This window comes from Nothoprocta perdicaria, unplaced genomic scaffold, assembly GCF_003342845.1.
Source record: "Nothoprocta perdicaria isolate Ctin4 unplaced genomic scaffold, notPer1 scaffold_89, whole genome shotgun sequence".
NCBI classification, from domain to species: domain Eukaryota; kingdom Metazoa; phylum Chordata; class Aves; order Tinamiformes; family Tinamidae; genus Nothoprocta; species Nothoprocta perdicaria.
This window is the reverse complement of record NW_020456187.1, coordinates 1452308-1462268: the sequence shown is the minus strand read 5'-3', so window position 1 is coordinate 1462268 and position 9961 is coordinate 1452308. Positions and strand designations below refer to the sequence as shown.

General features: G+C 42.2%; 1 long non-coding RNA gene across 2 annotated transcripts; it reads right to left on the bottom strand.

Moving 5' to 3' along the window:
• Positions 1-1271: 1271 nt before the first annotated feature.
• LOC112958570 lies at positions 1272-7843 on the bottom strand. 2 transcript variants are annotated; one of them, XR_003251447.1, is made up of 3 exons: positions 7644-7843; positions 7465-7565; positions 1272-1806 (listed from the first exon to the last, which is right to left on the bottom strand). It is a non-coding gene; the product is annotated as an uncharacterized LOC112958570 (long non-coding RNA). The 2 variants fall into 2 exon arrangements; XR_003251446.1 differs by lacking the exon at positions 7465-7565.
• Positions 7844-9961: the final 2118 nt, after the last annotated feature.

The window sequence follows — 9961 nt, the reverse complement described above, 5'->3', positions numbered from 1 at the left end:
TTTAAGGCTGCTGATCAGGACATGCTGGAGTGGATCAGGAGTGCCTGTCACTTAAATGCAGTGTCAAGATCAGTGCTCAACAGCTGAAGGTGGTCCTAGTGTTATCCCTGATTTTTGGTCTAAGAGCTGAGGGCAAAGCAAGCCATCAAAGACCATGTATCATTTGCATTTTTTTTTTTTTTTTTTTTTTTTCCCCAAACATTTCTTGCCCTGTAAAGTTCTTTTTGGATGTTTTGTAGTAATCTGTTCAGGGACTTGTCCAGAAGCTCCTCTGCTTTCTTGGTGTAGATGTTGGTACGCTTTCTGCAGCAAGGTTGCTCTATACAATACCTCATCAGCGAATAACTCCAAAATGGCCATTCCAGGATAGGTCAAAGGTCTATCTGAATCCCATGTCCCTTCTGCAGTAGTACTGGAACTGTATGCAAGTGAAACACAAAGCAAGCACCCATTCATGCAAGAATAAAATGGCTGTGGTTAATGAATTCTGGTGTATTTTCCGTGTGAAGTGTTCCCATCTACTGCACTTTATGGCACAGTTTAACTTTGTAGGGATTAGGTCCACCTGCTTCTGTTTGTTTTGAACCATTATCTACTAGTTCCATCACTGAATTTCTTAAGAAGGAACGTTGAGCAATCATTCCCTTTTCACCTCTTTCAGTCCATTTGTGATTTCTAGATGCCTGTCTTCCCCCCACTTACAACATCCCATTGCTGGCTGGAAAACCCTATTCTACCTAACTTCTTGTCATGCACAGTTGGATCCGTAACTCAGACCTCCTAATCACTCTTTTTTTTCTTTTTTTTTTTTTTTTTTGTTCTGTACCTTTTCCAGCTCCATTGGTCTTTTTTGAGTAAAAGAATTTTGCTTAATATTCAAGATGTGGAAAGGATATGGATATTTATGACATCTAGCCTTCCTTCTACTTCACAAACAAGGTAAGCATAGGTAGCAGTTGTGCGATCTAGGTCGAATATACAGAAGCTGGATGTCAAAACCTGAGTCTTCTTTTATATGGAGAAGCAATCCCCTCTAGAGGTGATTCACATCAGCCCTAGCAGAGGCTCAAAGCAGGGCAGATGAATCACTCTCGAGAAGACTGTATTATTCTCCACTAACTGTCAAGGAAGTTTGGACTGACAAGTTGAGGCAGAGACATCCCAGACTTAGATGTCTTTTGCAGTCAAGTTACATATCACTGAATAAGGTCTATCTGAACTGAATTTTGCCTTTGTTTCTGACTCCTTTTATTTCAAGCAATCCTCATCTGCTCTGTCATTCTGCAAACCTTCAGCCTGACACCAGATCCCTTTTCTCAGCTCTTGCTGGTAGATTTTGTGTTTATTTTTTTCTGATGTTTTGGAGATAGATTTTCCTCCTAGTGCAGCTCTTTCCACCTTTTCTTGGTATTCTTTTCTTGCACAAGTTTTTCCACAAATCTGGCAACCCTTCCCATTCCTCCAATGTCCTTCTTCACCATCCACTTTGAGTTGTCCCCAGACCTCTTGTCCTTTTCTCCAAGTTCTCACAAGAGGAGATTAGAGTGATGATTAGTCTCTACTGTGCTCTGTTTACAGGCCTTTTTCTCCCATCAAGAGCAAACAGCACTGGATAATGCCTCCCAGAAAGGTACTCAGAGTTAAATCATCCAGTCACCAGGTTTCTCAGGCATGGTGGGGAGAAGGATGCCTCAGGGTATCCATTTCACCGTCCTCCTCTCTTCCGAGAAACCCTCTTGGCAAACACTCTCCATTTCAAAGAGTAATAAACAAGCTCTCTTGGATGTAGGCTGGTTTACAGTGGGTCTGGAAGAGAGAAGAAAGGAAACTGTTTTCCAAGCCCTGCAGCGATCCCAGATTTGATAAACCCACTCTTTCCCTTTCCTCTCCCTCACCTCCCAGGGGTACAACTCATGTATTTATGAATGCAAATGCTTCTTGGGTCAAAAGCAGGTCAGAAAATGCTGTGAGGACAGGATAACACATCCTCTGTTCCACCAAGGAACATATTGCAATTCCCCGTTTCACCAGCGCACATATTGCAACACACAAAAAAATAGAGCCTGTGACCCTTAAGTGCCCCATTCTCACCCTCCACCCTCTCATCCCATCTCTCCATTTGCTTCTCCAGCTTGTGTCCCACCCTGGCTCACAGAGGGCTGGACATGATGAACTCATGGAGGCTGAAAAAATCAATATCAGACTGATCTGCCACGCAGTGCTGGAACTGTGTTTCTAAAAATGGCCATGGTTATATAATACCGGGGGGGTGGCGGGAGGAGGAAGAAAGGATGGAAAAACACCAATAAAAGCTAACGCTGCTCTCATTGGCCCTGGCTCGCTGCTGTGACAGAGAGGTTTCTCCGGAGATGTACAAAGTCACTGGGAGCCCTCTGTGATCACATGCATGTGGTGCCAGTGGCTTTTGGAAGGGAAAACACAATTCTCTTCGCTGCCCAAGGCACGATGCCAGGTTGAGGCACTGCTTTGGCTCCTCATTCACCTGTCTAAAATCCTCTTGAAGTTGCTGGGGATCATTTTGGCTATTATTTTGTTGCCTCTCAGAGTGCAGAGTAGGTAGTCAAGGTCTGGTATCCCTGGGCAGAGAGCAATCCAAGCCCTTTCTTGTTTCTCTTGGTTGCCACAATCATCCCAGTGAGTAAATGAGGTCCCTTCACAGCACAAATAGTTCTGTGGGCTCCAGAAGACACACTGGCAGAGTTTGTATTTTAAGGTAAAATCCAGAGAAACCCCTCCAGATCCAAGCCGGTTTCCTTGTCTTTGTGTTGCAGTCCAAATACAACCCTACGTAATTCCATTTTTCTGACTGCCCCAGGGGTGATGGCATCTTATTAACTAATTGGCCCTCATGGCAGTCCCGTGTTGCATCTAATTCAGGCCAGGGGGAGGGAAAAGCCAATTTCCATCATCACCCAGGGAGTCAGTGGCAAATGGGAAGCATGGATACACCCTCTCCAGCTGGCAGGTTTCCACAGATCTTCCTTCTGCTTATGGTGCCCTGAGGCATCACTCAATTCATGCAACAAAGTCAAATACAGTTTTTTGAGATCCAGGCTCATGCTCAGCCCTCTGCATGGATTTTCTAGGAAGTACCACCCGGATGCAGGACATTTGTACATTAATTATTCTTTTATCCTGGGTGACCAGCAGCCTCCTGATCACTAAGTACTGATGCTATTTATATTCTGACTGCTGTGCTAAGAAGTGTTGTGCTGACCTAGCTACCCTCCTTACTGGAGATAATGATTAGATAACCTAACTTATCATCTTGCTTCCTGCTTTTAAAACTCAGAAACGTATTTAAGCACTGGCACCTGTAAGGACACGGTTTGTAGTTGCCTTAACAGATCCTTTAAGAACTACCTTGTAAGTAATACAAGAAATCCAAATCCTTCTGTCTCTGCTTGTTTTCTGCTGAGCAATAGCTAACACAGATCACTCTTAATGTAATTTCCAACCTGGACTGCACTTAAGACTGCCCTGAAAGGAACAGATGTGTGTGTAAAAGTTTGGAATAGAGTTGGCTGCTTAGAAAAAGGTGATATAGAAATAATATGGAAAAAAATACAAGTGATAGAAAATATCCACTTCAGAGATCAAGCTCGTAGGGGAAATTCATCTTCCATAATATGGAATTGTCTGCCATCACTTCTGCCTCATTCAGCAACATTGACCCATTCTTGCAGAACGTTTCATTATATGCATGGAAGAGGAAAGTTTTGCAGTAGAAGAAACTGAAGACCATACCCTGTTTTATGAAGAAACCAAGTTAAAATTCCTCTATCATCTTCACATCTTCCATGTCCCAGTTGTGTACCTTCATATCCTGAAAATTCCCTTAATATAGTTATCTGATGGTAAATATAAGTACATAATCTGTACCTAATCGTGTGGGCACAGAATAACTTTACTTGCAGCTCTCATGACCTTTACAAAGAAAAGGATAGTCAAATGCAATTCATTGGGTGTATTTCTATTAAAAGTCATGTGCCTGCAACTGTCTGGGTTAGAACATGCCCAGGCTTACTGTAATGCCATTCCAAATTAGGCCATTTTAAATGATACAACAATCATTGCTAGCGCTGCTGCATCATGGGGGCTGTCAGATAGATCCCGGGGCTTTAATGCACTGTTATATGTATATTTATACCATTGCCCATACTTCTTTAATTAGGAGATGGAAATGTTAATCAGAGACAAAGAAGAAAATGCCAACAAAGGCAGATCATGCTTCCGTTCACATCGAGGCGTTCATTGCTGACAAGATACAGCTGCATCAGCCTTTTCTTTTTGAGTTGTATTTGGGTCTGTTAAATCCTATTGATTCATGTCAGTAAAATGTCTAGAGCAGTGTCGTTTTCCAGGGGAGGCAGAGGGGCAAAGTTAGAGGGCTGGGATATGCCTGTCATATATTGAGGAATACTCATGGCACCAAGCAACACTAGATTGGGCAATCTCATGGTTCAGGAAAGAATTTTTGAAAATCTATCTGGTATAGGACAAGCTGGAGATGAATCTTCATGTTTGGCATGGGTCAAAATTACTGGTACTCAGCTGGAGGGAATGAGGGCATTACAGGAGTGAACATCCTTGCAACCCTGTTGGCCAACGTTTCCAAACTGCTGCACAGATTCAGAGGATGGGACTACAGCAAATAATCTGGGTGAAACTTGGCTCAGAACAATGGAGACCGGTCCATCTTCTCTTGGCAGAGTGTGCCCAAGTCATCTGTAGTATGTAATGGCAGGATAAGTCTGAGATTTTGACATTGTTTTTATATTGTTTGCTGTGAAAATGGGGAAGAGTTGGATTGCCATGTCTTGACAGCACATTCGGTCACTGACCTGCAGGCAGGCTTGACCCCAATCCTCAGGCTGAACATCTCTCAACTTCAAGATATATTGGAGAGGGCAGCAAGCATCATAGTTCATGGCTGTTTATGATCTCAAAACTCGACCTTCTTTCCCTCTGTATGCGCAGTATTTAGTATAGTGACATTGGTTGTGATGAAGTGAAGGAAAAGCCCTCAAGAAGGACTTAACAGATCTGCAGTGCTTGCCCCACAAAGCCCCACATTGCCCCTGAATTAGTTCTGATCAAACTGTGATACAATATTATGCAGTCCACCTAAACTGAACCATGCTGAATGGCCATTACAGTCTTTCTTCAAAGAGTCTGTCATGAGGAGGAGAAAGAAGCAATGGAGCACAAGCCAGAAAGTGTGCAAATAGATGTTGACCCAGAAAGCAGCCACCTGTATCACCGTAGAAAACTGAGCCTCCTGTAAACTACAACAAACCACTTCAGAGTACTTTGGTGAGAATAGGTGTGCTCTTAGAAACAGAAAAAAAAAAAAAACCAAAAACAAACATGCTCTAACCCAAGAGACATAGCTTGTTGGCAAATTCCCTGATGCAGTTGCAATTAGGCTAGCAGTGCTTTTGTTGGCCTAGTTTATATCATTGTAAGAGGAGGCAGAATTACCTCAGCAGTAAAAAAGCCTTTGTCGGCACAGCGTTGTGTCTCTACAGGCCTAAATTTCCAGGCAGGTGGGAGGTCAGGGTGGGGTAGTAAGTGGGCAGCAGACATCTGCTCCCACTCCTCCACTGCAGAGAGGGTAAGCAAGGGTTTTTCTGTATTTTGTTGTGGATTCTTCTTGCTTTTGCCTGGCGTTCACAACCATACTGTCAACAAAGTGCCACTAGCAGATGGGTTCATCAAAGAGGGCAGAGTGTCTGCATGGGGCCTTCTGATTGCAGACTCTTGATGTCTTTGACCCATCACATAACATGACTCTCTTCACACTGGGCTGGCCTTCTCCTTAGGGGAGACATTTCTACCCCAGCAATGAAAGCGTCCTCTGGATATAGACACATCCTGCAGGTATATACTCAGAGATGCACTAGTGGCTGTGTGGAATGGAGACAGAGGCTGATCTAAGATGACCTTGTTCGCCTTTGGACTTTCCCAGCCATCCCATTTACCATACTTTTCCCCCAAAAAATTTGCCCTTGTGCTATGAGGATCAGAATGGCCAAAAACAAGGACAAATTTCAAGATTGTGTGGACCAAGCTTCACACTATGGATGCATGCTACAGGGAAAAAAGTTATGGAAGCAACCTGAAAGTAGAGTTGATTATAATTTCATCGTGAAGAATGAACTATAACAACCCTTATTCAGTTCTGAAATTGGGGACCTCCTAAATAACCATACTTCTACTTTCTTAGGGTAGTCCTTCATGACAGTTAAAATAAAAGTTGTTGATTATCTACAGAAGCTTCTACCAAAAGTAGAGCCCAAAGTGTGGTTGCCAAAAAAGGCCATTTTAACCAGAAGTTTACTGTATACAAGTCCTCAATGTGAAGTCTTAAATGAGTCTTTATAGCCCCATATTCATGGTTGGAGGGATAATGCAAACCCCATACTTCAAGGCACCATACATTCATATGGATAGTTATGCATTTCAGGAGAATTTATGCACATAATTATGTTTCTGTGAACCCTACTTGAATTTCCAGCCAGTCTGAGGTTTTTCATGCTTTTATTTTTCTTGTCAAGTGTACAAAGATCATAAGCTTATTTCTCCAGTCTTGAAGAACTTGATGTTATTTTCTTGAATTTAACTGAGTCAAATCTGTAGGTGTTCAGTTATGCCAAATCCCCAGTGAGGTTTAATTTGAACTAATAGTACTAGTTTACCATTTGATATCAAAGCAGAGATCACGAGAAGAGAGCGGTTTTTGCCAAATTTAAAATCCCTAAGAATTGCTAGAATACAGATTTAGAACAAATCTAATCTTTTGAAAGATTTTGTTATATTTATCTTTGTAAAACCATGCTGTTTTGAGCTGCCTCCTATTCCCCAAAGAATCCACACAGTAAAATAGAAAATTGTTTCCAAAGAAGAATAATTATAGCTTGCATAACACAGTCTTGCATTCAATTACAAAGTCAAATAAACCAATCAGGACATCTTGCTTGCACAAACAATGTCTGAGTTCATTTTGTTCTGAATTTGAAAGTCCAAGAGATTTTACCAAACTTAAATAATCTTTTTCCCCACTCCCTCCTGCTAAATAGATAGCCCAATATTCAATTCTGAAGTTTTGACTAGAGAAAAAGAAGATAGTAAAACTATCATGGGTTTTTCCTTGCATTTATCTGTGATTTCTCCAATCACTAGTTAAGTGTCTGCAGTTAGAGATAAAATGTGTGGTAGACCCTCCTTCTTCAGATCCAAGGTATGATGTGATGTGAGAAGCGATCTGAGAATAGTTTCCTCAATTTTCCTCACTTTGGGATTCCTAGACTTGCCTTTTCCTCACTGCTGCCTGGGAAACGAATTTCCCCACTGCCTGCCTGAGAAGCAAAATCTGACTATTTCCAGATAACTGAACCTCCCTGAGGTCAGCAGAAGTAGCTTCACCCCTCCAGAAGTTACCTGCACTTATTTTCAAGTAGGAAAGTACCAAGATATTTTCTTGGGTGTTGTCATTTCAAGGAAGGTGAAACGTTGGCTTCTTGCACAGTCATGTTGGAATCCTGTAACGCAATTTACCATGAAGATAATCTAATCTGGGTTAAAAACAACTTCTATTTGGAGTGATGATGAACACTTACCTCTTGTGTCTGGAGAACAAGCACTATCTTCTGCAGATTCCAGGATCATTCACAAGGCAGGATAAAACTCCATTTACGCTTTCTCCTCCCTTTCTGTGAAGGTAAAAGACCACAGGCATCAGAATTATGCTAATCCTTCCATCCTGGCAAGTCAATGTAAAGACCAGATTCAGTTTACTGATAAAGATATCCAGGGTAGGTATTTGTACAGAGGCATTTTCATGTGAGTTGTGTCGCCAGTGGAGATCTGGTTAATACAGTTAACAAAGTCAATACAGTCTTGGTAGAGATCCAACTAGTTATATGCAGGTACCTGATGTAGGCAGGCTCCTGTCTGTCTCATGTAGTTCTGTCACTCTCCAAACTATTGACTGTGTTGACTAGATACTTGATTCAATTTTCTAAATACAGATGTGTAGGGAATTAATTGTGTGCCAGAAGTACTGATTTTGTCCATTGTAAAGGAAACCTCAGTGCCTAGCTCAGGTGACTTTTACCCAGAAGGGATCTACGGCTGATTGGTTTGATGAGCTCCATCAAAGGATAGCACAGTGAAAAGTGCGACAGAGGAACCTCTTTAGAGTAAGCTATCTCTAGTCTATAACTCTGACAAAAATGGAAGACACAGATAGCTGCTTATCCGACTCTTTTGAAATTGATAGCAAGAGTTTTATCTTCATTCGGAAATTCAATCAGCCTATTTTTTCTATGTCTCTAAATATTTGGGGATAGCCATCTGTCAGTTTTCTCAGCTGTTTGCTCTTCCTTAAAATCCTAGAAAAAAAATGGGTTTTGAATATTCCCAAGGAATTATAGGGAATGTGCTCATGAGAAGTGAGCATGAACTGAGAATTTTTGCTGGCACTTGTTTTCCATTTTGGATAGTTCTGTGGAATGTTTTCATCTTGTTTTTCATCTCCCAGTCGAAAAAATTAAGGCAAAACTCAACCCAAGTAAGGCCCAGACACTGTAGACACAAGTGATGCAGTACCCTTCCAAATGCATCCGGCTGTCTTGGTCATCCCAAACACACCTTGTGTGTAAGCTGGGACACAAAGCTTGCATGTATCATCTGGGTCATTTTTGTGAGACCCCAAAAGCACAAGATCATGGCCTGGGCAACCAGAGAAACAAGACTGCAGGGCACACAACATGTCCCTACAGCATCAGCACAGCTAGAGATCTCTCCCAAACTCACTCATGATCCTCTTTGAGGCCCCAACAGCGTTCAGAGCTGGTCAGCAGGTGGATTAATCCAAAGTTCTTCATATCACCAGAGAGTTTTGTGGGCACAAGTCAGATAGCCAAGGAAAGGAGGAAGGGAGTACAACTTATTGAATAGAGATACCTTAATAACCTAACATTTTTGGCTCTCATTCTTGTAAGGCAGCTGAAAAATCAAGGTAAGTTAGCTGTGTAAATTCTAAAGAAATCCTTTCTCACAGGGAGTTTGTTGATGGAGAGCTGTGGCCACCTTTGGTTATTGCTGCAAGGCACCTATGGACTTGAGAAAGATTCAGCTAAAGCCAGCAATGCCAAGGAGAGTTAATGCAGGACAAGCCCTTGTCAATCAATTGTCGTTTCTCCACTGAAATTTTACATGGAGGCTTTGCTTCACCATAGTATAGCTGGTGATTGAAGTATAGAGCAGGAATTTATTTCACTTGGGCTTGACTTGAGAATAAATTACCTTAGGGCTGACACGGAAATGCAGTTGGGTACAGCATGTCCTTCTTAGTTGCCCCTTCACTTTTCAGATAAGACTCATAAAGGAATAATAAACAATAACAAGCCTCATAACACCCCCCACCACCACACACCTGATCCCCAGGGCACGTGGTGCTCTCACTTGGCTCCTACCCCAAAAAAGAGATGTCTGCAGTGAGTTACAACAGCTTTAGTCATTGCCTGTTCTGCCCTTTAGTCATTGCTGCTTGATGTTATCTGAGTGTGAGGACAAGGATGGACAACTTTTTCTTGTGGGGAGAAAAGTATCAGAGATGTTATGAAGTGTATTCGCAGCACTTCCTTTCTCCGCAGGGGATGGAATGATCTCAAAATTCACGTTTTCCCTTTTTTTTTTTTTTTTTTCTGGTTCTTTATGAGGTTGCTAAGCCTTGCTGGAGGAGATTAAAAAGATTCTGGACTGGAAACACCTCAGTCTTTTGCAGACTCATGGCTGCTTCAAAACTGTCGCTGTGCTTGGGCCATGGCTCTACTCATCTATCAACAGCACAAAGCACGTGTCAGCTTTTCCCATGAGTGCAGTGAAGCTCTCTTCCCTCAGCCTGGCCTCAACTTGTTTGAGGTCAGATTAA